The following is a 25,052-nucleotide window of genomic DNA, read 5'->3' as shown; positions in this document are numbered from 1 at the left end:
TAGTTTTCTCTCCATTAGTTTAGTTCAGGAAAGTGTGACCAAAGGCACTGAAGGAAGGATGGGTAATTGGAGGTCTAATTCTAGCTGCTGCTGCTGCTGCTGCTAAGTTGCTTCAGTCGTGTCCGACTCTGTGCGACCCCATAGACGGCAGCCCACGAGGTTCCCCCATCCCTGGGATTCTCCAGGCAAGAACACTGGAGTGGGTTGCCATTTCCTCCTCCAATGCATGAAAGTGAAAGGTGAAAGTGAAGTCTCTCAGTCGTGTCTGACTCTTAGCAACCCCATGGACTGCAGCCTACCAGGCTCCTCCGTCCATGGGACTTTCCAGGCCAAGAGTACTGGAGTGGGGTGCCATTGCCTTTGGCTAATTCCAGCTAAGAGCATAATTATTCTTGAAGCATATTTAATTGCAGATAATTTTACTTCTTAAGCCACTACCATTGTTATGATACACAAATAAAAAAGAAGGTGTCATTCCCAAAGATTATTGTGTGTTATTTTTTCACAGAAATAAGGTGGGTGGAGTGATAAGTGGAAACTGAAACCTTCTTTCTTAGCAGATAAACATGTTTTATGTGAATGCTTGTCATGAGGATTGAATAAAAATATAATTACTTGTTAGAAGGAAGTATTGCAAATAATATTTGCAATTCTTTGGTGAGAAAATCTGATTTTTTAAATTGGGAAACACCAAAAACTCATAAAGGAGTAACCTGAAGTTATATACTCACATTTTTCAGAAAGGGCCATTAATGACATTTTAGTAGATTTTATTGAAGGTTATTTTTTTTTTCCTATTCACATATCTTTCTCTACTATCATTAGGTAGTCCTTCATTTGAATGGATAATTATTATTTAATTATCCAATCTATCAGTGTTGGTCATTTAGATGATTTTCAATTTTAAAAAATACTAAAGAACTCACTGGTGAAGATCATTATAAATAAACCATAGACCACATTTTTTCATTATTTTATTATTAATACAGATTCCTAGAAGTGGGATTATGCCAAAAGTATGAAGATTTACTTTTTATTTTTACTTTTAATGAAATTTTATTGTAAATATAAAATTGCCTATTTTTTAAAAATGTGTAAAAAAAGATTCTCTCCCCAGGAGTACCCACCTAACTCATTGGAAACATTTGGTTTTTATCATTTCAGATGTCTCGTGTAAATGTAAGCACACACATCCCTCTTTGTGTTTGTTTTTTTAATTTATATTTATTTTAAGGTCATTTTTGCATACTGATAAATTACTTCCCCAAAGGTTCATATTTTACACATACACTGCATATTGTGCAGTATATATGTCAGTGCAACTCTGTCAGTTTGGTTCACTCTCCCCTTCCCCCTTGTGTCCACATGTCTATTCTCTATGTCTGTGTCTCTAGTCCTGCTCTGCAAATAGGTTCATCTGTGCCATTTTTCTAGATTCCATATACATGCATTAATATATGGTATATATATTTCTCTTTCTGACTCATTTCACTTTGTATGACTCTCTGGCTCCATGTATATCACTACAAACATTAACCATGTTAACTTACACTACCTCCCTGCATTAAACCTTCAAAGACTTCACATTAAACTTCAAGTAAAATTTAAGTGTCTAGAACCTCAGGACAGACTAAGAGTCATATACTAGTTTTATTGCCTTTTGTGTTACTTAATTAGCTTAAGCTCAGTTTCCTAATCTTTGTGATGGGAATAATAATAATCTAAATTACATGGAATTATTATGAAGATTAAATGAGATATTTCAAATTAAACATTTAGCATAATTCCTGATTTACAATAATCACATAAGTATTAGCTGTCACTTTCATAATCACTAAGAAAATGACTAGGCTTTCTGTTGAAATTATCCCATGTAAGGTGTGAATTAAAGTAAACCTGGAGAAAGCTTACTATGAAACTCCTTCTGAATTTAATTAGTGTTCTAATAACAACTCTATCTTATGATAACTAGATTTAAGCATAATGTCCATCTGTCCCATTCTTAATTTTTTTTTATTAACAAGGTAATAGGTGTGTTATGGGATAGCACCATCTTTCTACATAGCTCTCCTAGCTCTGAGGATTCTTCCTCTCTAACTCTGTTCAACGAATTCTTACCTCTTCTTACCTTAAACAATGACTTCTACACCTTATTTATTATACCAGTTGTCTGTAAACTATGCCTTGTGAGCCTAATACAGCTCACCACTTGTTTTTATAAAGTTTTATTGGAACACAGCTCTGGTGGACAAACTCTCAGTCATCCCTGTCTTTTGATATTTATACCTAGGTCTGATCCTGTCCCCTTGTGTGTGGGCAGCACGTATTAACCTGCTTCTAGCCAATAAAATATGACAAAGGTAATGGGATGTCACTCCTGTAACTGTTATGTTACATAAAATTGTCATGATACCAAACTCATTTAGAGACTTCCTCCCTTCCTGACTTTGAAGAAACCGGCTGCCATATTGTAAGAGGGGCTCTGGACAGAACCGCACGGCACGGAACTGCAGGTGACCTCTAGGTGCTGAGGGCAGCCAGCAGCCACCAGGAGGCTGAGGCCCTAAGCCCTCAGGCTTACAGCCACAAGGAAATAAGTCCTCTCACAGCTGGAGTGGGTTGGAAGTAGATTCTTTCCCAGTCAAGTCTCCGGATGAGAGCATACTCCAGTTGACTGTGATTGCAGCCTTGTGAGAGCCTAGATGAAGGACCCTGACTCTGGTCCTGATCCACGGTAATGTGAGATAATAAATGCATGTAGATTTAAACTTCTAATGTTGTAGTAATTTGTTATGTTGTGACAGATGACTAACACTAGTCATGTTCTTTCACTTACATACAGTCATACAGTCCAAGGCTGCTTTTGCAATACAGCAGCAGAGTTAAGTAGTCGCAGCAGAGAGCATGTCCCCGGGAAGCCCATCATATTTACTTGTGTTTAGCTGCTAAGTTGTGTCTGACGCTTTTTGCAACCCCATAAACTACAGCCTACCAGGCTCCTCTGCCCATGGAGTTTCCCAGGCAAGAATACTGGAGTAGGTTGCCATTTCCTTGTCCAAAGGATCTTCCCGACCCAGGGATCGAACCCACGTCTCCTGCTTGGCAGGTGGATTCTTTACGAATGAACCACCTGGGAAGCCCATAATATTTATTACCTGGCTCTTTACATGAAACAGTTACAGACCCATTTCTTATATACCACACATCTTTAAGGCATCCCTCGAGGAATATTGCAGTTGGTAGGTACATAAATTTCTAAGACAGATGGGTATGTATTTCTGTAGCATCACTTTTAATTTTTGCCAGCCACTTGGTCATCCAGTTAGACTCTGTGTTTTTTCATGCTCTATATCTCCTGCAGCCATATGACTAGGTCACACCAATGAAAAGTTAGTGGAAATTGTATTCATCTTCACTTTTCTTTGCCCTTTCTAAAACATAGATTTGATGGGAGAAGGAAATGGCAACACACTCCAGTGTTCTTGCCTGGAGAATTCCATGGACTAAAAAGCCTGACAGGCTACAGTCCATAGGGTCACAAAGAGTTGGACATGACTGAGTGACTATCACACACACGGTTTTAACTGAGAAGATAAGGATGATGCCTTAAGGGATAGAGAGCAACAAGATGGAAGGAGGCTGGTCCCCAAATATGCTTATGGGGCAGTACTGCTGATATGCTCTTGACAAGCTTTTGCCTCCAGACCCTTACATGAGAGATAAATATTTTGTTTAATAACTGTATTTGGTGTCTTTTTAGTACAGCATCTTAACTGGTAGCTTAAATGGGGGTGCCATGATTTTAATTAGCCAGTAATTTACAGCATATAATTGGAAATGCTCTTCCCAGGTGGCATAGTGGTAAAGAATCTGCCTGCCAATGCAGGAAACACAGGAGACCATGGGTTCAATCCCTGGGTCGGGAAGATCCCCTGGAGAAGGAAATGGCAACCCACTCCAGTATTCTTGCCTGGGAATACTGGCAAGGGAAATCCCATGGACAGAGAAGCCTGGCGGACTATAGTCCATGGGGTCACAAAAGAGTCAGACACAGCTTAGCAACTAAACAACAACAATCTAGTTGGAAGTACATATAAAAATTAAAGAGAAAATGGGAAATTTCCAAAAAACTTTGTGCTCGCAGCCTGCAACTTCAGACTAAGCTCTTAGGACTACTGGAGGATATATGAACCCCTCCCTTGGAAAGTTTAAGAAACCATAGGTATATGTTATAAATTTCCCCCAACATTTTACATAATCCGTTTTCCACTGTTGAAGAAGAGAGCCAGGACAGTTCTGACTTGTTCAGGTTCATTAGTCAGAAACTGCTCAGGAATTAGAATTTAAGTTTCAAATGAGTCAATTTTGCTTCCCTAAAACTTTGATTTTTGTCATCATTATGCAAATAGTTCTACTCAATACATCAGCCTCATTTAATGCTAATATTAGGAGCACATTAATTTGAGGGACTTTATAGTAAAGCTTAATGGCATTTATAATTTTTGAGACTTTTAAGGATTTTATCATTGCTTCCTTCCCTGTCCCTCCCTGCTACCCCTGTCAAACATACTCTAGAATCTTATCAAAGGTCTTTTGCTTTTGTCTGAAGTGTAATAAGGTTGTACTAGCTGACTCAAGACCTGTGATCCAAATCCGAGTGCTGAGAGTTCTCATTGCTTGCTTTCTTTGTTTTATTTGAAATAGAAAGCTATTAGTTTTCATTTCAAAAGAAGTGTCTGCAAAGACAAGAAAGTTGAAGCAGGTCCAGGCTGTGTATCTGTAAGGAAGAGGATGTTACAGGATTAGAGAAACTGTTTTAATCTCCAAAGCTGGAAAAATAATGAATAGATAATAATGTTCCCTTAGTAAAACTAGAGTTAAGTCATTTTTAGCGTCTTTTAATGAGTATGAGAATCTCATTCTATAAATGACTTGGGTTTTAATAAATTTTTCTTCAAAGGAATCTAGGTAAAGGAAAGAAGGGGAAAGCATTTAAAAGTAAATTCAATAGTTGAATTTATTTTTGAAGTTTTGAAGAATACAACACATCCTTCCTGAATTCTTTAAGGAGAAGTCAATAATAAGGTTTTTCTAATCTTTAATTAATACAGATTTGCTGGGAAGTGTGGAGCTCAGTGATATCTCAAGGTTGTTTCCCATGTCTCTCTGCTTCTAGAATAACCAGATTTTCTTTGTGCTGTTTCTAGTCCACGGTTCAGATTCTTCCTACAGGTCCAACCAGGCAACCTACGAACACAGCCAGAAGCTGTCCCCAGAAACAGGCTGCTGTAGCACTTTAGCTTTGGAAGGTTCAGCGTTTCTCCTCGTTCAGGAATGCTGGTATGCTCTGGCAGCAGAGCGCAGTAATTTTCCAAATGATCAGACAGAGCAGTGACTCATGCATCCCAGACCATGTGCTCTGCTTTGTATTCCAGCCTCTCCATCATGTGCTGGTGTAAGTAGCCCTGTGAACATCAGGGTATTGAAGACATATTGGCTGAACGAACTAATGGGGTGCACTAATAGTTTTTCTCCCTCTGCCTCTCTTATTTGCACTGTGCTATCTGAATTCTTAAAAACAAACAAAACCATCATAAACCTCAGATTTACACAACTAGGTTTCAAATGGCCTTAGCCAAATATATTGATAATCTGCTTAGGGAGTAACCACTTCTCTTCTGGGGAGGGTTACCTCAAGTCACTGATCCTTTCCTTCACCACATAGGAAATATGTATGAAGAGAATAAAAGCCTGATAACCTGCTAGAGACCCAGATTTCTCCTTTCCAGAATGCTGGAGCAAGTTTTCCCGCTACTGGGAGGAGGTTTCTGGTGGTCATGAAGTTGACTTAGACATGCTTCTGGTACTGTTGCTACAGAGTCTGAAAAGCAGTTATGTTCCTATGAAATTCAGAGGTGATTTATGCCACAGGGTCAAATGGCGCACTCCAGAGAGACATCAGCAACACTCTGACATTGAGATGTTTGTTAAGTATGTATAGATTTTGTGAGCTTATTACCCAGATTTCAGTTTCCTATTGAAAAAGTTGTCTTGATTAAAGATACATATGAACACCCTGTTTACAAAGAAGCTTTCCCCACTAATGTGGGCAGTTCAGTGGCAAAGTTTTAGAAAGACATCTCTCCTTACACATCACAGATTGTCCAGCTTGTATATTTGCGATCACTTAGAACAGAAGTCTGAAAAAGTTCACATAGATAATGCAGAAGGCAAGCAAGTTGCAGAGAACCATGTAGAAAGCTGTTTAGTAACACTTCCGTTAAAATTTTCCCTGTTTCCAAGACTGTGTGTTTAGATGTAGAATCCCAGTGTGAGGGATCAGTTTCTTCTTGATAGAGTCATGATTTATAACATCTGATTTTTCTACCTCATGGCAGAAAGGACTCTCTGTGTCAGAGTGTCGGGGCTCCTTACTGCAGAGTATGTCCCGTACTTGTGTGACCTGAAAGAACTAGAATAGTGATAAATCATCAGCCAGTTGGGTGCACCCACTTTCTGGACTTGAAAATTACCCAACACAGGCAGCCCCTAGTCAGCAGGCTTGAGGGCCTCTGGGAGTGGCCCCCTCTGTCAGATGTGCTGTTAACTTCCCTTGTATGTTTGCAATGCAGGAGGCACAGGAGATGTAGGTTCCGTCCCTGGGTCGGGAAGATCCCCTGGAGGAGGGCATGGCAACCCACTGCAGTATTCTTGCCTGGAGAAGCCCATGGACAGAAGAGCCTGGCAGGCTAAAGTCCATGGGGGTCACAAAAGAGTTGGACACGACTGAATGACTGAGCGCATGTTTGGGTCAGTGGTCTTATAAAGTTCTGGACCGACTCAGATGTATCGGTAGGTGCCCTGAGCTGGTGGGTCCACAGGGTGTGACCACCGTCTGTAGGGTTATTCCTCCAGGCGCTCAGTGAGAAATTAGCTCACATGTTCTGATTTTATAGTGCTATGGTTCTTCTCTACTGGCTTCTGGGAACCTTTCCTCCTGTCTCGGTTTCCTGGATTATTTTCCTTGAGGTAATGCCATTTCCATAAATGCATTTTACTTTTGGATCCCTTTTCTTTGGGCTTTACATTCAGTTAAATTTGTAATCGTTGTAGTCTCAAAAACGTTTTTATTATTTCTTATATTTAGCTTTGTAGTCTGTGCTGGGGGATCTAGGGTTACAAAAGTATTTACTTGAAAAGGTGGGACCTCAAAAAGTCAAGTTTTCTTTCTTTAGAATCATATTTCTTGAGAAGTAAAAAATCCTCCTATAATTAAATGATTATTCCTTATTTCATCACATTTCTAAGACTGAATTACATGTATTTTAGGCTTTCCTAAAGAAGCCACCTCTATTTCATAAGCTTCTCTGTATCGGTTTTCAAATAGAACATGTTTGTGGGTAGAGGGTGAATGTTTTATAGGGAAAGGACTGTCTCTCTACCTACTTTGCTGTTTTCTCCCTTTCTAGCTTCCCCACAGCTTTTAAGAGTGAAGGATTTGCCATTTTGTTTGGTCAACTGTAAAATCCTGGTTGATGTTTACGGATGGGCAGGTGCTATAAAAAGCCCATGTTTGTGCAGTGGTAGTCCTCTCTTGCACTTCCTGCTTTCACTCTGGGATGGACTTGCCGGCAGCACCTGGAGAAAGAAGGCCTAGCCTTTCCTTCTCTGCCTCAACAAAGCAGCATTGCTGTAGTTTTGTGCTGTATGGTGGCAGGGACTAGTGATCGTCCAGAATTTGAGCTGAACCTGAGGTGCTGGTGGGAGGTGGGGAGGGTTCTTAAGAGTGAACCATGTATTCTAACCCAGTCTGAACAAGCTCTGAAAGGTAATACTAAAGTGTCTGTCTGTTTCTTATTTGCTATCAGTCTTTCTCTGTGTGTGTGTGTGTGTGTGTGTGTGTGTGCCATTAAATGCAATCACAATTTCTCCTCTGTCTCTTATAACTCTTCTTTGCAAATGTCTTATTTTTCAGTGGTAAACATGTAGAGAGCTATGGACCAAAGAAAGGCATCGTCCATACCTTAACTCTCAGGTAGGCGTTGAGTGAGAGAAGGCTTTAAAGTCAATAGCTGACTCCCTCTGAAGAAGACCAGCTTTCTTCCTAATAAAATATCCGTGTCTCTGAAAACAGGGGAGACGTTGCTAAGTCAGTTTCAAAGGCCACAACAGAACAGTGAAACCAGTTCACTAGAGGATGGAAAGTGACCTCAACACTCATGACTTCCTCTGTGTTTCTAAGACTTGAACCTCAGCCTCTCTCTGCAACTCCCTAGGAAGCTAAAGAGGTATGGAATGTACCTTTGATAGCCTGACGTGATTTTGTCTTTTGACCACTTGCTGAATTCATGGAGGGAAAAAGAACAATCGAAAACTGAGTTCCTCTCTTTGCAGACTAAGCGATGACAAAGCAACCCAGCTAAGAAGGAGACTGAGGAGAGGACACGATGAGATGTTAATTGGCTGATCAGGTTACCCTGTGTGCTCCAGTAACAGATGTCCGAGCCACTTCAGAGCTACCTCTTCTTAATGTGTTTAGTTATCTCTGAGTGGGGTTGATTCACATCATATGAAACCCATGGGATTTGCTTCAGGTGGAATGACTGAATTAAAGACTTATTCCATGTATTAGTTTTACCCTGAAGTATTTAACCCATACCAGTGTGTGTCAAAAGCAAAGCAAACCGATTTTGCAACACCACGTTGTTTCTACCTCGAACAATTAACCATTGATGTACTCACATTTATGAAAGTGCTGGCTGGGCTGAACATCATCCACAAAATGTCTTACAGGCAGACCAACAACAACAATTTCTAATTAGTGACGTTTAGCGTTAAAGAGCATGCAACATTTCAGTTCCTTTGCAGGGGACTCTGAAATGTCCCAGGATATGTCTCAGAATAATTAAACTTGCTTGCTTTTTCTGCTTCTTCAGGACTGCCATTGTGGGGGAGGAGAGGCAGATGGCAGGAAGTTGTCTCCCAGACCAGTCAGCATGTCCTCAGTTTTCGTCCCCTCCAGCTGTTCCCAGCTTGTTCCCAGCTTCCTCCCCACGTGAATCCGCAGCAGTCTTAGGATCGGGGGTGGGGGCCACAGACCACCAGGAGCGGACCCTTTATGTGGAGAGAGACTCTCCAGACCTCAGACAGCAGTGCCCATGGTGTCCAGATGGAGCTCTGGTCTGTGCTGCTATGAGGTTTCTGCTGCAAAAGTGCAATAAATAAATGAGTAAATTAGCAGTTGCTATGCATATATGCCTAATTTCGTCATTTATTTATGTTTTTAAGGAAGTAATGGAGAAAGGAATGTGCAGTGGCTTGGGTGCATGTGTGCATATGTGCATTTAAAGATCTTATATTTAAAGAAAAATGGCTTTTGGTGGCCCTATGGTTATCATATTCAAAGTGGATTCTGACAAGACCTTAGCTGGGCAACTCTGCCTATTTATTCATTCATTTATGTATTTAGTTATCCACCATCTATTTAATAGGCCAGCAAGTGAGGTCTTTCTAGAAGCTCCTTGAGCTGATACTACCATAAAGGCATTGCTCCAGGACCTCAGGAAGAGGCTGATCAGGGAAGGGGCAAAGAGGTTCTCCCTACTGACTGTTCCAGCAGCTTTCTGACAATAGGAAGAAAGATGGGGAAATATCAGTGGGGGCCACTCTGAGGAGCTGAGGTTGTTCCTTGCTTGGTCAGACACAGCTTTACCTTCAGCTTCAGCTCCTCACTTCATGTGATTGTCAGTAAGAAAAACGGTATAGTTCTGGTAACTCCTTACTTTGTGCCAGTTCAAAGGAAACAAGACAGGGTCTCATCTCTTTGGCCTTGATCCCAGGGGAATATCGCCCCTTGGTGGGACAACACATGAAATACTGAATACAGTTGACAGCCATGCCCAGTGGAAATGCGCAGCGCTTTACAGTGGACAAAGTCCTTCATACCTCTCATCTTATTTGATCCTCACAGTATTCTTATTTAGTCAGTTGGACGAGTAGTTTTCCATTTTATAGATGAATAAACTGAAGTTGAGACACCTAAGTCACTAGTCCAAGATTACACAAGTTGTGCTCAGAATTCTGACACCTGGTTTGGGGTTCTTTGGATGCCGACGTTTGCCTCTCACCACAAAATGTCCCCTTCAGTACCTGCTCTGCAATAATAGTTGGAATCCCTCTAAGTTCTTCTCCTCTCCTGTGAGCACTGTGTTCAGCTTTCTCAGTGAAGGGCACTAGAGGGATTGGCTGGGAAGAAAAGGCTGCTGCAGGCTCCACCAGCTGACCCGCTGCTCACCAGTATGGGTGTGAGGAGCTCTGGAGGTCTGTGCTCCGCCCCAGCCAGGGCTGCAGATCACAGCCCTGCATTCCTGGCCTAGCCTGGTGAACGCTGTCCTGTGGCTCTACCAACAAAGTGCTGCCTCCCTGAGCTTCTGGCCCACAGCCTCACCTCTGCCTCCTCTGCGCCTCACCTGTGGGCTGGCAATGACTCACCAAGGCCCCCTGCCCCTTAGGTTTGCCCTCCTGACACTGTGTGTCCCAAGCCTCCTACAAACAATGGTGTTCATTCTCCAGCTGTACACATATGGTCACTGGCTGTAGCTTACTTCCCAGAGGGCAGCTTCCTGCTGTCCCAGTGCTGTAGACAAGCTCTGGCCTACAACAAATTTCTCTTCCTTCCAATGGACATCAGCTGCCTTCTCCAACCAGGTATGAACCCTAGCCTTGAGGTGGATGGGGGCCTCCCCTTCCAAGTTCATCTTTCCTTGAACTCTCCCTCAAGCCTGTTAGTTCAGTTCAGTTCAGTCGCTCAGTCATGTGTCCAGCTCTTTGTGACCCTTTGGACTGCAGCACGCCCGGCTTCCCTGTCCATCACCGACCCCCAGAGCTTGCTCAGACTCGTGTCCATTGAGTCGGTGATGCCATCCAACCATCTCATCCTCCATCGTCCCCTTTTCCTCCTGCCTTCAATCTTTCCCAGAGTCAGGGTCTTTTCCAGTGAGTCAGTTCTTCTCATCAGGTGGCCAAAGTATTGGGGCTTCATTTTCAGCATCGGTCCTTCCAATGAGTGTTCAGGACTGATTTCCTTTAGGATTGACTGGTTTGGTCTCCTTGCAGCCCCAGGGACTCTTAAGAGTTCAAAAGCATCAATTCTTTGGTGTTCAGCTTTCTTTATGGTTCAACTTTCATATCCATACATGACTACTGGAAAAAACATAGCTTTGAGTAGACAGACTTTGTCAGTAAAGTAATGTCTCTGCTTTTTAATATGCTGTCTAGGTTGGTCATAGCTTTTCTTCCAAAGAGCAAGCATCTTTTAATTTCATGGCTGCAGTCACCATCTGCAGTGATTTTGGAGCCCAAGAAAATAAAGTCTGTCACTGTTTCCATTGTTTCCCGATCTATTTGCCATGAAGTGATGGGACCGAATGCCATGATCTTCATTTTTTGAATGCTGAGTTTTGAGCCAGCTTTTTCACTTTCCTGTTTCACTTTCATCAAGAGGCTCTTTCATTCCTCTTTACTTTCACCATAAGGGTGGTGTCATCTGCATATCTGAAGTTATTGATATTTCTCCCTGCAGTCTTGATCCCAGCTTGTGCTTCATCCAGCCTGGCACTTCACATGATGTACTCTGCATATAAGTTAAATAAACAAGGTGACAATATACAGTCAACATACTCCTTTCCCAACTTGGAAGCAATCTGTTGCTCCATATCCAGTTCTAACTGTTGTTTGTTGACCTGAATACAGATTTCTCAAGAGGCAGGTCAGGTGGTCTAGTATTCCCATCTCTTGAAGAATTTTCCAGTTTATTGTGATCCACACAATCAAAGACTTTAGTGTAGTCAATGAAGCAGAAGTAGATATTTTTTCTGGAATTCTCTTGCTTTTTCTATGATTCAGCAGATGTTGGCAATTTGATCTCTGGTTCCCCTGCCTTTTCTAAATCCTCAAACCTATGGTACCCTATAAAGTTCTCCGATGTTTTGGTGGTGGTTTAGTCATGAAGTCGTGTCTGACTTTTGGCGACACCATGGACTGTAGCCTGCCAGGCTCCTCTGTTCATGGGATTTCCCAGGCCAAAATATTGGAGTGGGTTGCCATTTCCTTCTCCATGGGATCTTCCCTACCCAGGGATCAAACCCTGGTCTCCTGCATTGGCAGGTGGGTTCTTTACTGACTGAGTCACCAGGGAAGCCCTCTCTTATATCTTAGAGTTATTGTTTTATTATAACTCGATAATTCTTTATGTTAAACTTTCCCGATTTAAATCACTGTGTGTTTTCTCTCTCCTGATTGATATACTCACCAACTGTTGTTGTGGAGTCACAGACAAGGTCCAAGAAATAGTTTAAGTTTCTTTTGGGCCAGATCTTGTCATCTGTCTTTGATCACTATAAGCATGTACCTATTTTGATGCCTGACACATAGAAGATCCTGCATAAGGAGCAATTAACTAGCACATTTTAAGTTAATTTTAATATTCCTTTTTGATGGAAGTAATAGCAGTCCACCAAGAGAGCTAATTATATGCAGGAAGGAGTCAGGAATTTGTTTATGCATGTGATTATTCACTCGTTTGTTCAATAAACTTGATCAAATGTCATTTGGGAACAGCAGCATTCACTCCAAGGGCAGGTCAAAAAGCAGCATTGACCTTCAACTGGGAGGCCAAGTAAATGGCTGCTACTAGAGGGCAAGCTAAAGAACATCCTGGAAGATGAACAAAAACAACATGGAAAGACCCAGAGGAACTAAGGAAATACCAAGTGGTCTAACTACTTGTGAGGCTCTGCAAAGGTAAGTGAAATACCTAAGGTTATGGGGCCCCTGCTCAGTAGAGCCCAGAGCAGAAAGCAGGTCTTATGGTCATTTGCCATTCCATCACATTGCTTCTTCAAGTCAGATGAGAAGGAGTGGTGATATACACCGCCATCTCAGGAAATGCGGGGAAATACCCCCCAAATGATTGTCCCTTACCTGGTTAGTTCAAGAGTCTAACTAACTTCCAACTAACTTCTTGGATTTGGAGGATCCAAGAAGTTGCCCTGCTAATGCTTTTACCTGTTGGAATGCAACTAGCAGACTATCAAATGCATTCAGTTTAGAGTTTGATACCTTTCCAGGTAATTGTCCACCAGTTAACTCACTGCCTCCTGAGCATTTGGGGGAAACCCAAATGTTCCATGTCCTACCCTCCTCAAAACATCACTGATTTCTCTGAGGTGGTCTTACACCCCCACAGAAAGCCTCTCCATCACTCCTTTCCAGCATCTGCTGCCTAGTTGTCCTAACAGTTTTCCTTTGACATGTTGGTTTACTTAGCAGGACATTTAGCTATTTCTAATCACATGTTCATCCAGGGAGCCAAGGTATTTACTAAGGGGGGCGGGGGTGGGGGGGTGGAGTGCCATCAGATCCTATTCTACATACTCCTCTAGAGCTTCCCCCCAAGCATGACTTCTAGCTTGAATCCTATTAATACAATGAGTGTATGGGCATGTGTGACACAGTATGTGTCATTACTATATCATCAACACATGGGTCACATATGAACCAAGGGGGAATGTGAAATAACAAGAGCTGTGTGAGTTAAGCCATGTATAGGCTGTCTTTGTTGGCTGTCATTGAAAAGGAGCCCATGCTGGTTAGTTGATTTCAGATGTGCATACACCTCTGTGGTGGGAAGCAAGAAACAACACGGGTCCAGAGAAAACAGTCCCACCTGTGAGTGTCCTGAGAGAGGCCAGATTTTCTGCAAGGAGTAACAGTGAAATGCAAGTTGTACTTTGTAGGTTGTCTCTGGCTGGAGCTGCATTTTGTTGGGAGTTACAGGTACCCAGGAAATAAAATTTCCCTCACTAGGGAATCTGCTATGCTCCAGTAATCTTGCCTGGAAAATTCCATGGACAGAGGAGCCTGGAAGGCTACAGTCCATGGAGTCACAAAGAGTTAGACGTGACTTCACGTGCGTGTGTGCACGTGCGCACACAGACACACAGACGCACAATCTGCTACAGTGAGGATGGCTATTTTTACCTGGCCCAGTGAGGTCAGTGAGGAAGGATACTGCCCAGATTTGCTAATGCTTGTATTTTGCACTTCATAACCTGTGCTTGCTCTAAGAGCCAGTGTGAGGCACTTGCTGGCCTGGTGATCTGTCTTCAGGGTCACTGTTTTTCTTCCTTCTCTCCACCCCTGACTCTCAGTCCTTGCATATGTACTGCCCTAGAAATCAGGGGTCTCTGGGAATACAAGCATCCCTCAGAGAAACTGCAGGTTAACTTGAAGATCAGCACAAAAAAGTGAATATCACAATAAAGCAAAGCACACACATTTTTTGGTTTCCCAGTGCATATAATAGTTATGTTCACACTATTCTGTATTATATTGCATGCAATTGCATTATGTTTTTTAAAAATGTAAGTAAATTAATTTTAAAATAATACTATTGGAAAAATGGTGCCAACAGACTTGCTCAATGCAAAGTTCCACAAACCTTCACTTTGTAAAAAAAAAAAAAAAAAGCAGTTTCTGTGACGCGCAGTAAAGCAAAGCACAATAAAATGAGGTATGCCTTTATTCTTTTACTTTTGTCTTATTTATTCAATCAAGAGACACTCTTCTAAGCTCTAGGAATACAATAGCTTTTCGTGGGACTTCTTTGTTAGCCAAGTCCTCATCACCCTCTCCTAACAGTTAGGGTAGGATTTTGCGAACAGAGACATTCCAAATAGTTGACTTCTAGACCTGGGGTCTTTGAAAGAAAGGCTATGATCCAGCAGTTGGCTAGAGCTTAGGCTTTAGGATGGCCTAGCTTGTTTCATGCAACACATCATCTTGGATGTTAAGATCCCGTTGTCTGAAAACTAAATATAAAAGTAACGAGGATTTATTTTTTATTTTTAGTCAAATTTTTTGAAATTTGATTTAAGTTCAGTTCAGTTGCTCAGTCATGTCCGACTCTTTGTGACCCCAGGCACCACAGCAGGCCAGGCTTCCCTGTCCATCACCAACTCCTGGAGCTTGCTCAAACTCATGTCCATCAAGTTGGTGATGCAATCCAACCATCTCATTCTCTGTTATCCCCTTCTCCTCCTGCCTTCAAATGATTTACATACAATAAAATCCACTCATTTTAATTGTACAGTTCAATAGATTTTGACTAATGTGTACACAATGTAACCACTATTCCAGTCAAGAGACAGATAGATAGAGATATATCTATCATCCCCAAAAGACCCCTTTGCAGTCAATCTCTGCAGTCTCAGACAACCACTGATTTCTTTTCTGTCATTGTAGGTTAGTTTTGCCTGTCCTAGTATTTCATGTAAATGGAAAGCATACAGTATGTGTTGTTTTGTGTCAGGCTTCTTTTATTCAGCATATTTTTTAACTTTTTAATTTTATTTTATTGATTTTATTTATTTTTAGCATTTTTTTTTAGATTTATCTATGTATGTATCCAAAGTTTGTTCCTTCTTATTGCTGAAGAGTATTCCATTGTATGAATATGCCATAAAATGTTTATCTTATGATGGGATTTGGATTAATTCCAGTTTGGGGTTATTATGAGTAAAGCTGCTATGAATATTTATGCCTGTCTTTGGGAGCACACGTTTTGATTTTTCTTGAGCAAATGCCTACGAACTAACAAACGGTATGGAAAGTGTGTGTTTCTAAGAAGTTGCCAAGCTGTTTTCCAAAATAGTTGTACCATGTTACGTTCCCACCATCCATACATGAGGACTGTTAATAAGTCACATCCTCACCAACACTTGGTGTTGTAAATCTTTCTAATTTTAGCTTTCCTAGGTATGTAGTGGTTTTAATTTGCCATAATGACCAAAGATACTCAGCAGTTCTTCATATGCTTGTTGGTCATTCATGTATCTTCTTTTAAGAATTGTCCTTTCAAATATTTTGCTCATTTTTTTTTTCATTAGGTTGTCTTCTGAATAAGAGCTCTTTGTATTTTCTGGAAATAATTCTTTTGTCAGATATATTTATTGCAGATATTTTCTCCCTGTCCATGGCTTGCCTTCAAAAGCAGAGAGCTTAATTTTGAAAAAGTCTTCCCTTACCAATGTTTTTCTATTATGGTTTGTGCTTTCTGTGTCCTAAGAAATCTTTGCCTTTTTCAGATTCACAAACATTTTCTCCTATATTTTCTTTTAAAAGTTTCATAGTTTTAGTGTTTATGTTTAAATCTATAATTCATCTTCAATAATATTGATAAATGATGTAAGGGCCAAAGTTCATTTCTTCTATAAATAGATATCCAGTTTTGCCAGCATCATTTGTTTAAAAGGATATCTTTTCCACATTGACCATTGATTATGATGGTCTATTCTAGACTCTCTGTTTGGTCCCATGTACATGTTTATCCTCACTCCAAATCCATGCTGCTTGATAATTGTAGCTATATAATAAATCATGAAGTAAACTTCATTATAATTTTTCAAGATTGCTTAGAGTATTCTAGGTTCCCTATATTTATCTCTAAATTTTGGAATGAATTTGTTAATTGCTTGAAGGAAAACAAAAAGCAGTGGATTTTGAGGTTGCATTTAATCTATAGATCAATTTGCAAGAAAGTCACATTTTAACAATAGTAAATTCAGTTTTAAATTTCCCTCAACAATGTTTTGTCATTTTCAAGGTACACATTTTATAGTTGTTTTATTAAAATTATCCCTTTGGATTTTGTTTTTTATTCCTATATTAAATGGTGTTTTTGTATTTCAGTTTCTAATAGTTCACTGCTAATACATAAGAATACAACTGATATTTTTATTTCAGTCTCACATTCTATAACTTTGATAAACTCACTTATTAGTTCTAGTAGCTTTTTGAGAATTCATTTGTATTTTCTGCACATGTGATCATGTAGTCTGGGGAGAATGACAGTTTTACTTCTTCCTTTCTGATCTCTACAGTTTTTTTTTTTTTTTTCTTACTGTATTAGCTGTGAGCTCCAGGATGATATTAACTAGAAATGATGAAAACAAACAACATTGCCTTATTTCTTATCTTTCAACCATTAAGTATGATGTTAGCTTTAAGTTTTGGGCATATGCCATTCATGAGACTGAGAAAGTTCTTTGTTGAGAATTTTTATCATGAATGAATGTTCAGTTTTGACATATACTTTTTCTGCATTTATTAAGAGGGAAGTATGTTTTCTCTCTTATTCTACTGATATTTTGGATTACATTAATTTACATTGGTTGATTTTTGAATGTCTAGCTAAATGTACATTTCTGGGACAAACCCAGGTTTGTCACTGTGTATTGTGTAGGATTAGTATATAGTGCTTAATTCACAGTCTACTGTGAGTTGACCGCATTCTCAGTGAGTCCATTTAAGATCTTACTCCGTTGTCTTCTTGCTTGCCTGTTACTCACAAAGCGTTGACTCTCACTCTTATCTTTGTTCCCTTATTGGCAGTGTGTCTTTTTTCCTCTGGCTGCTTTTAAGATTTTCTCTTTGGTCTTTGGTTTTTAGAAGTTTGACTGATATGCCTAGGTTTTGGGGTTTCTGTTTTTATTTTAATCCTACTTGATGTTCTCTGAGTTGCTTGGATCTGGGTGTGATGTCTGTCATTAATTTTGAAAAATCCTGACATTATTTCAAGTACTTTGACCTGTTCTCTTCTTGAGGAATTCTAATTTTTGCACCATTTAGGAGCGTCTCACAGCTCTCTGATGTCTAGTTTTGCTTTTGTTTCTTTCCCATTCTCTTGTTTCTTTGTGTTTCTGTTTGGATAAATCCTGTTGACTTATCTTCAAATTCACCAAGTTTTTTAGATCTACTGATGGGTTTATTGGAGGCATTCTGCATCTCTGTTACTCTGTTTTTTATTCTTCTATTGCCATGTATTTTTTCTTATAGTTTCCATTTCTCTGTTGACATTATCTATCTGATCTTATATAATATCTACCCTTTTTTATTATGGCATCTAACAGTAATAATCATGTGTGTGTGTTCAGTTGTGTCTGACTCTGCTCCCTCATTGACTGTAGCCCACCAGGCTCCTCTGTCCATGGAATTTTCAGGTAACAATCCTGGAGTTTGTTGCCATTTCCTACTCCAGGGGATCTTCCCAACCCAGGGATCAAATCTGCATCTCTAGCATAAATGCTTTAAACTTCCTGTCTTATAGTTACAACATCTGTGTCATACTTGAGTCTGGTTTCAGTCATTTCTTTATGTCTTTGTGCATTGTGAAGAGACCTCACATGTTCATGATGAACAAAATATGCTGAGTTTTTCATTTGTTTCAGGTTTCAGTATAGCTCAGAATGGCACTATTAGTGATCTTATCTTCATTTAAAATTTTGATATTTTATCATAAAATTTTTGTGCTAATTAAAAATAATGCACTGTAATATTATGTATCTTGATTGCAGAATCCCCTTAATAAAACTTGTGCCTGAAGAAGGTGCTTCACTAGGCTATCTAGTTCGAGGACTTTTGCTCTCTATATCCTGAAGCTGAAAATATTGAAATTTTAATAATTTACATTGAAATAAGTAAGCCTAATATCAATGCAGAGGGATTTCAGAATGAAAAACATTCTGAAAATTTCCATTTTAGACAAAAAACAGTAAAGTACACAGTCCACCCGAGCTCTTAGTTCAGGAAATGTGTGCCTCACTGACTTCTCACAGAAGGGCCTCATAAAGGCTTATTTCACTGCCTCCGAGAATCTGTCAGTGAAGGCTGAGTTAGGTACAGAGTAATGTTTTTAAAGATTATCTATTAGCTCTCATTTGAATACAGTCAGAAGGACTCTAAGGCCTGTTCTCCACAGAAAAGGTACACAGGGCCAGCCAGTTCCTACAGTTGAGAATGTTTGCTCCCTCACTTCAGTTGTGTCCGACTCTTTGTGACCCATGGCCTGTAGCCTGAGAGGCTCCTCTGTCCATGTGATCTCCAGGCAAGAATACTGGAGTGGGTTGCCGTTTCCTCCTCCAGGGGAATCTTTCTGACCCAGGGATGGAACCCACATCTTCAGTGTCTCCTATGTTTCAGGTAGATTCTTCACTGTTTAAGCATCAGGGGAGTACCCGCATATAAAGAAACCAGTGCTCTGTGGCCGCTTCTCAGTGTCTGAAGCTTGGAAAGGCACCACTGTGGAAGAAAGAGCTCTGGATAATATCTTCACAGCTCCTAACAGTGAGGGGAACGAGGAGGAGAAATGAGGCTGAAGGTAGCACATTGTGTCTCCTTTCTTGGACCTTCATGAGGTCTCCAGGCTCCCCCTGCATTGTGGGAATCACAGCGTGGGATGGGAAGGGCCTGTGTGACTCTCCTCCCCCCAAAGCCCAGGAGGTCATATTTTGAACAGGAATATGTGCAATTGCTTGTTATTTGGTTGTTGTGCTTTAGCACTGTAAATCTCACTATGATTTTCCCCCCTTTTAACTCTTTACATTAGTAAAGAGTCAAAGAGGGGAAAAAAAAAGCAAACACCTTTTCTGTGTCGGTGCTGGTGAGATAACTGAAAATATGAAACTGGAAACAGCCACCTCATTAATGATTCAGGAAGTAAGTCCCAGGACAAAAAAAGCCAAACATCTGTTTATGATTTGATAAAGGATTCTGCAACCATCATGGTTCTAGACACTGTTCTGGGGCTTCAGAGATAAAAGGACTCTCCCCCCCTCTGGCCTTTTAGTCAAATGTCAGGACACTTTGGGTCCAAAACACAAGGCTGTGTGACTGGACGATTTAAGAAGTACAGTCAACATAGTTTTGGAAGTGTTGGCCACAGCAATCAGGGCAGAAAAAGAAGTAAAAGGAATCCAGATAGGAAAAGAAGAAGTGAAACTCTCTCTGTTTGCAGGTGACATAATCCTCTACATAGAAAACCCTAAAGACTCTACCAGAAAATTACTAGAGCTAATCAACGAATACAGTAAAGTTGCAGGATATAAAATTAACACACAGAAATCTCTTGCATTCCTATACACTAACAATGAGAAAACAGAAAGAGAAATTAAGGAAACAATACCATTCACCATTGCAACAAAAAGAATAAAATACTTAGGAGTTTATCTACCTAAAGAAACAAAAGACCTATACATAGAAAACTATAAAACACTGATGAAAGAAATCAAAGAGGACACAAACAGATGGAGAAATATACCGTATTCATGGATTGGAAGAATCAATATTGTCAAAATGGCTATACTACCCAAAGCAATCTATAGATTCAATGCAATCCCTATCAAGCTACCAACGGTATTTTTCACAGAACTAGAACAAATAATTTCACAATTTGTATGGAAATACAAAAAACCTCGAATAGCCAAAGTAACCTTGAGAAAGAAGAATGGAACTGGAGGAATCAACCTGCCTGACTTCAGAATATACTACAAAGCCACAGTCATCAAAACAGTATGGTACTGGCACAAAGACAGAAATATAGATCAATGGAACAGAATAGAAGGCCCAGAAATAAATCAATGAACCTATGGTCACCTTATCTTCGACAAAGGAGGCAAGGATATACAATGGAAAAAAGACAACCTCTTTAACAAGTAGTGCTGGGAAAACTGGTCAACCACCTGTAAAAGAATGAAACTAGAACACTTTCTAACACCATACACAAAAATAAACTCAAAATGGATTAAAGATCTAAATGTAAGACCAGAAACTATAAAACTCCTAGAGGAGAACATAGGCAAAACACTCTCCAACATAAATCACAGCAGGATCCTCTATGACCCACATCCCAGAATTTTAGAAACAAAAGCAAAAATAAACAAATGGGACCTAATGAAACTTAAAAGCTTTTGCACAACAAAGGAAACTATGAGCAAGGTGAAAAGACAGCCCTCAGATTGGGAGAAAATAGCAAACGAAGCAACAGACAAAGGATTAATCTCAAAAATATACAAGCAACTCCTCCAGCTCAACTCCAGAAAAATAAATGACCCAATCAAAAAATGGGCCAAAGAACTCAACAGACATTTCTCCAAGGAAGACATACAGATGGCAAAAAAACACATGAAAAGATGCTCAACATCACTCATTATCAGAGAAATGCAAATCAAAACCACAATGAGGTACCATTACACGCCAGTCAGGATGGCTGCTATCCAAAAGTCTACAAGCAATAAATGCTGGAGAGGGTGTGGAGAAAAGGGAACCCTCTTACACTGTTGGTGGGAATGTAAATTATTACAGCCGCTATGGAAAACAGTGTGGAGATTTCTTAAAAAGCTGGAAATAGAACTGCCATATGACCCAGCAATCCCACTTCTGGGCATACACACTGAGGAAACCAGATCTGAAAGAGACACGTGCACCCCAATGTTCATCACAGCACTGTTTATAATTGCCAGGACATGGAAGCAACCTAGATGCCCATCAGCAGACGAATGGATGAGGAAGCTGTGGTACATATACACCATGGAATATTACTCAGCCATTAAAAAGAATTCATTTGAACCAGTTCTAATGAGATGGATGAAACTGGAGCCCATTATACAGAGCGAAGTAAGCCAGAAAGATAAAGACCATTACAGTATACTAACACATATATATGGAATTTAGAAAGATGGTAACGATAACCCTATATGCAAAACAGAAAAAGAGACTCAGATGTATAGAACAGACTTGTGGACTCTGTGGGAGAAGGTGAGGGTGGGATGTTTCAAGAGAACAGCATCGAAACATGTATATTATCTAGGGTGAAACAGATCACCAGCCCAGGTTGGATGCATGAGACAAGTGCTCGGGCCTGGTGCACTGGGAAGACCCAGAGGGATTGGGTGGAGAGGGAGGTGGGAGGGGGCACCGGGATGGGGAATACATGTAAATCCATGGCTAATTCATTTCAATGTATGACAGAAACCATTGCAATGTTGTAAAGTAATTAGCCTCCAACTAATAAAAATAAATGGAAAAAAAAAAGTACAGTTAAGATTTCTTTTCTCCTTAAGTGACATTCTTCATCATTAAAAGCTTTCTCAGTTATAGGGATGAACTTTCTAGAACCTATTAACAGTTCCTGTGCTTTAGGGTCAGTGACTGTCCCCACTGAATCTTTATGGCTATGATGGCTGAATAAGCACAGGGTAGACTTGCCTTAGGAATTAGATTAGCTATTATTGAAGTATTTTCTACATAATTGTAATTGTTTAATTAGAAAGTGTTTTTCCGTTGTTCAGTTGCTCAGTCATGTGCGACTCTTTGTGACCGCATTGACTGCAGCACTCCAGACTTCCCTGTCCTTCACCATCTCCTGGAGTTTTCTCAAACTCATGTCCACTGAGTCGGTGATGCCATCCAACCATCTTGTTCTCTGTTGTCCTCTTGTCCTCCTACCTTCAGTTTTTCCCAGCATCATTTTTTTTTTTTTTTAGAAATATTGAATTTCCCCTGATCAGAGCATGCTAGAGCAAAATTCAGTATAGCCTCTAAGGAAATGTTAACTTTTTACCAAGTGTTACTTCTGTCATACATTATTTACCTCAGTGCCTCCCAAATTTTCTTCACATCATGCTGTGCATAGAAAATACTCGTCCATTGGAGTAAATTGTAGAGAAGGTATGAACCCTCAACTAGGCTGCTTACAGCTTGAAAAATTGAAAAGATGCGCCTGCCAGTGGGAAAGAGCTACATCCCTGAAAATACAGGGAGTTTCTACCTCACTTAAATGCATGGGAATCTGCTTAGCGGTCAGGTACCTGCCAGATAAGTTGCTGAATCTTATATCCTGGTCCATCAATGAGGGGGCATAATGCTTGACGGGCTTGTTATTTTTGTTTGTTTCTTTTCAAATTGAAGTATAGGTGATTTACAATGTTGTGTTAATTTCTGCTGCACAGCAAAGTGATTCATAGATATATATATTCTTTTTTAATATTCTTTTCCCTTATGGTTTATTACAGAATATTGAATATGGTTCTTTATGCTGTACAATAGAGCCTTGTTTATCCATTCTATATACAAAAGCTTCGTTTGCTAATCCCAGCCTCCCATTCCAGCACTCCCCCACCACCTGTTGCTCCCTTGGCAACCACCAGTCTGTTCTCTATGTCCGTGATTTTGTTTCTGTTTCATAGATTGATTTATTTGTGTCATGTTTTGATTCTGTGTATAAGTGATGGACAGGGAAGCCTGGCATGTTGCAAAGAGTTGGACATGACTGAACGACTGAACTGAACTGAACTGACAAGTGATATCATATAGTATTTGTCTTTCTCTTTCTGACTTCACTCAATATGACAATCTCTAGTTGCAGTCATGTTGCTGCAGATGGCATTATTTTGTTCTTTTAACAGCTGAGTAGTATTCTATTGTATTTTTATATATGGACCATATCTTCTTTATCCATTCATCTGTTGAATCATGCTTCTGGGCTCTGTTTTTTCTTCATCACTGTGAGACCACCCTAAAGCCCCATTTAGCCTTTTTGGTTCACAGTCAGTGTAACTTCAGAATTTGGCAAATGTCTTTGGAAGAAACTGGAGGTGTGTTGAGGCCACTCAGATTCTTAGCCCTGTGAGACTGTCAAAAAATTCTTCTTGTTTCTCTCATTCTGCTCATGTAAAGCCTGAATCAGGTGCTTGACCTCTGGCCAAAATCAACAAATTCCTCCAGAGAAAAATAAGCTATAGAAGGTCAGTTCATTTCTCTTCCTTATTTCTCTAGAATCTCAGCCCCTATAATCCTCTCAGATGTCTTTATACAAGTGATTTTCTTTAAAAAAAAAAAAAAATTATGTGACCTTTTGTGACAGGGGTTATCTGTTACAGTAGGAGCCTTAGTATGTCACAAACTAAAAGCAACTCTATGGGAATAAGTAATAAATGTGTAAATGAAACCAGAGAGAAACCTGAATAGACCGGTTACAATAATGTGCCACGAACAGAGGACTATGATTCCCTTTAACCTCTGCACTTACTCTTGACAGGCGAAACAGGAAAGAAAAGAGAAAGAGACACAATAGTTTCACAAACATTCTATACAATCTCATGTCTCCTTACCTCATCACAGGCTGTTCCCGCTTCTGGAAATATCCCACAAGACATGAGGACAGGTAAAAACCAGTTAGACTTCACGTTTTGACCATGAAGGTAAAGGACGAGTATATGAGGGAAAACATGTCTTGGAGAAGAGGAAGTGTGAGCCCCATCTGGGTCTATTTTCTTGCCCACCACTTCAGCAAGGAAAGAAGGAGGGCACATGTCTTCTCAGAGGCAGGGCCCCTGGTGTTCTGCCATTGATCAAGCATCACATGTGTTGAGCTTCTGCTCTGCCCAGCAGAATACTAGGCGCCAAGGATACAGGAGTAAAAATGAAACCCAAGTCTCCACCCCTGAAAGAGCTCCCAGCTCCTCATCACAGCTTGTTCTGCATTTTTGAGGACCTTGCTAGCGGTTGCTAAGGGAAGAGTTTTAGTAATATGCTTAGTGAGATAGCCTTTGTTTCTCTTCCTGCCGGTGTTGTCTGCCAACTTTCTTTCTAGCCAACCAGGCAAAAAGCTGTAAGCAAGAGAAGTGAGAAAGTTTTGTGCTTCTCATAGCTTGAAACTGACCCCACAGGCCACTAGCCACTGCTAAACATCAGTATCATTCTCAGAGTTTTGCCTCTGTGCTGAAAATGGGAAAGGAAATCTTTTATGGCAATCATTATATCAACTAGATATAATCATGCCTGGGTCCTTCTTTGATAAGGTAAATGGGAGATTACTATCTAATGATTTCTGGGTAGTAACAGTTAAATTATGAATTTGTCTCTGAATAAAATGTTAATACAACTGGCATGCAGAGATTTTAGAGATGTAAATTGTATCAAAGAGAGTCCCAATTGTGTAGCTTAAAAAATACCAAATTCTACTTGCATTCATTGCCAGAAAATTAAAAATTAAGTTTCTTTCCCTGGAGTAGTTTAACTATAAAAATGGATACTTCCAGTATCTGCCTATCCAAAATTATTCAGTTGATTTAATCCCCTCAAAATTAGGAGATTTTCACCATGGGATTTAGCCAGATTTTCTGGCTCTGCTGATACCAACATTTAAAGTGATTATG

At 40.1% G+C, this 25,052-nt stretch overlaps 1 long non-coding RNA gene across 2 annotated transcripts; it reads right to left on the bottom strand.

Annotated features, from left to right (window-relative positions):
* Positions 1-523: 523 nt before the first annotated feature.
* Positions 524-24,383, bottom strand: LOC139034359 (uncharacterized). 2 transcript variants are annotated; one of them, XR_011486809.1, is made up of 3 exons: positions 24,006-24,383; positions 8,743-9,204; positions 524-4,777 (listed from the first exon to the last, which is right to left on the bottom strand). It is a non-coding gene; the product is annotated as an uncharacterized lncRNA (long non-coding RNA). The 2 variants fall into 2 exon arrangements; XR_011486808.1 differs by lacking the exon at positions 524-4,777 and having other exon boundaries at positions 7,114-9,204.
* Between the last annotated feature and the right edge of the window lie 669 nt (positions 24,384-25,052).

Source organism: Odocoileus virginianus, chromosome 3 (assembly GCF_023699985.2).
Source record: "Odocoileus virginianus isolate 20LAN1187 ecotype Illinois chromosome 3, Ovbor_1.2, whole genome shotgun sequence".
NCBI lineage: Eukaryota > Metazoa > Chordata > Mammalia > Artiodactyla > Cervidae > Odocoileus > Odocoileus virginianus.
This window is presented reverse-complemented; position numbering and strand designations above follow the sequence as displayed.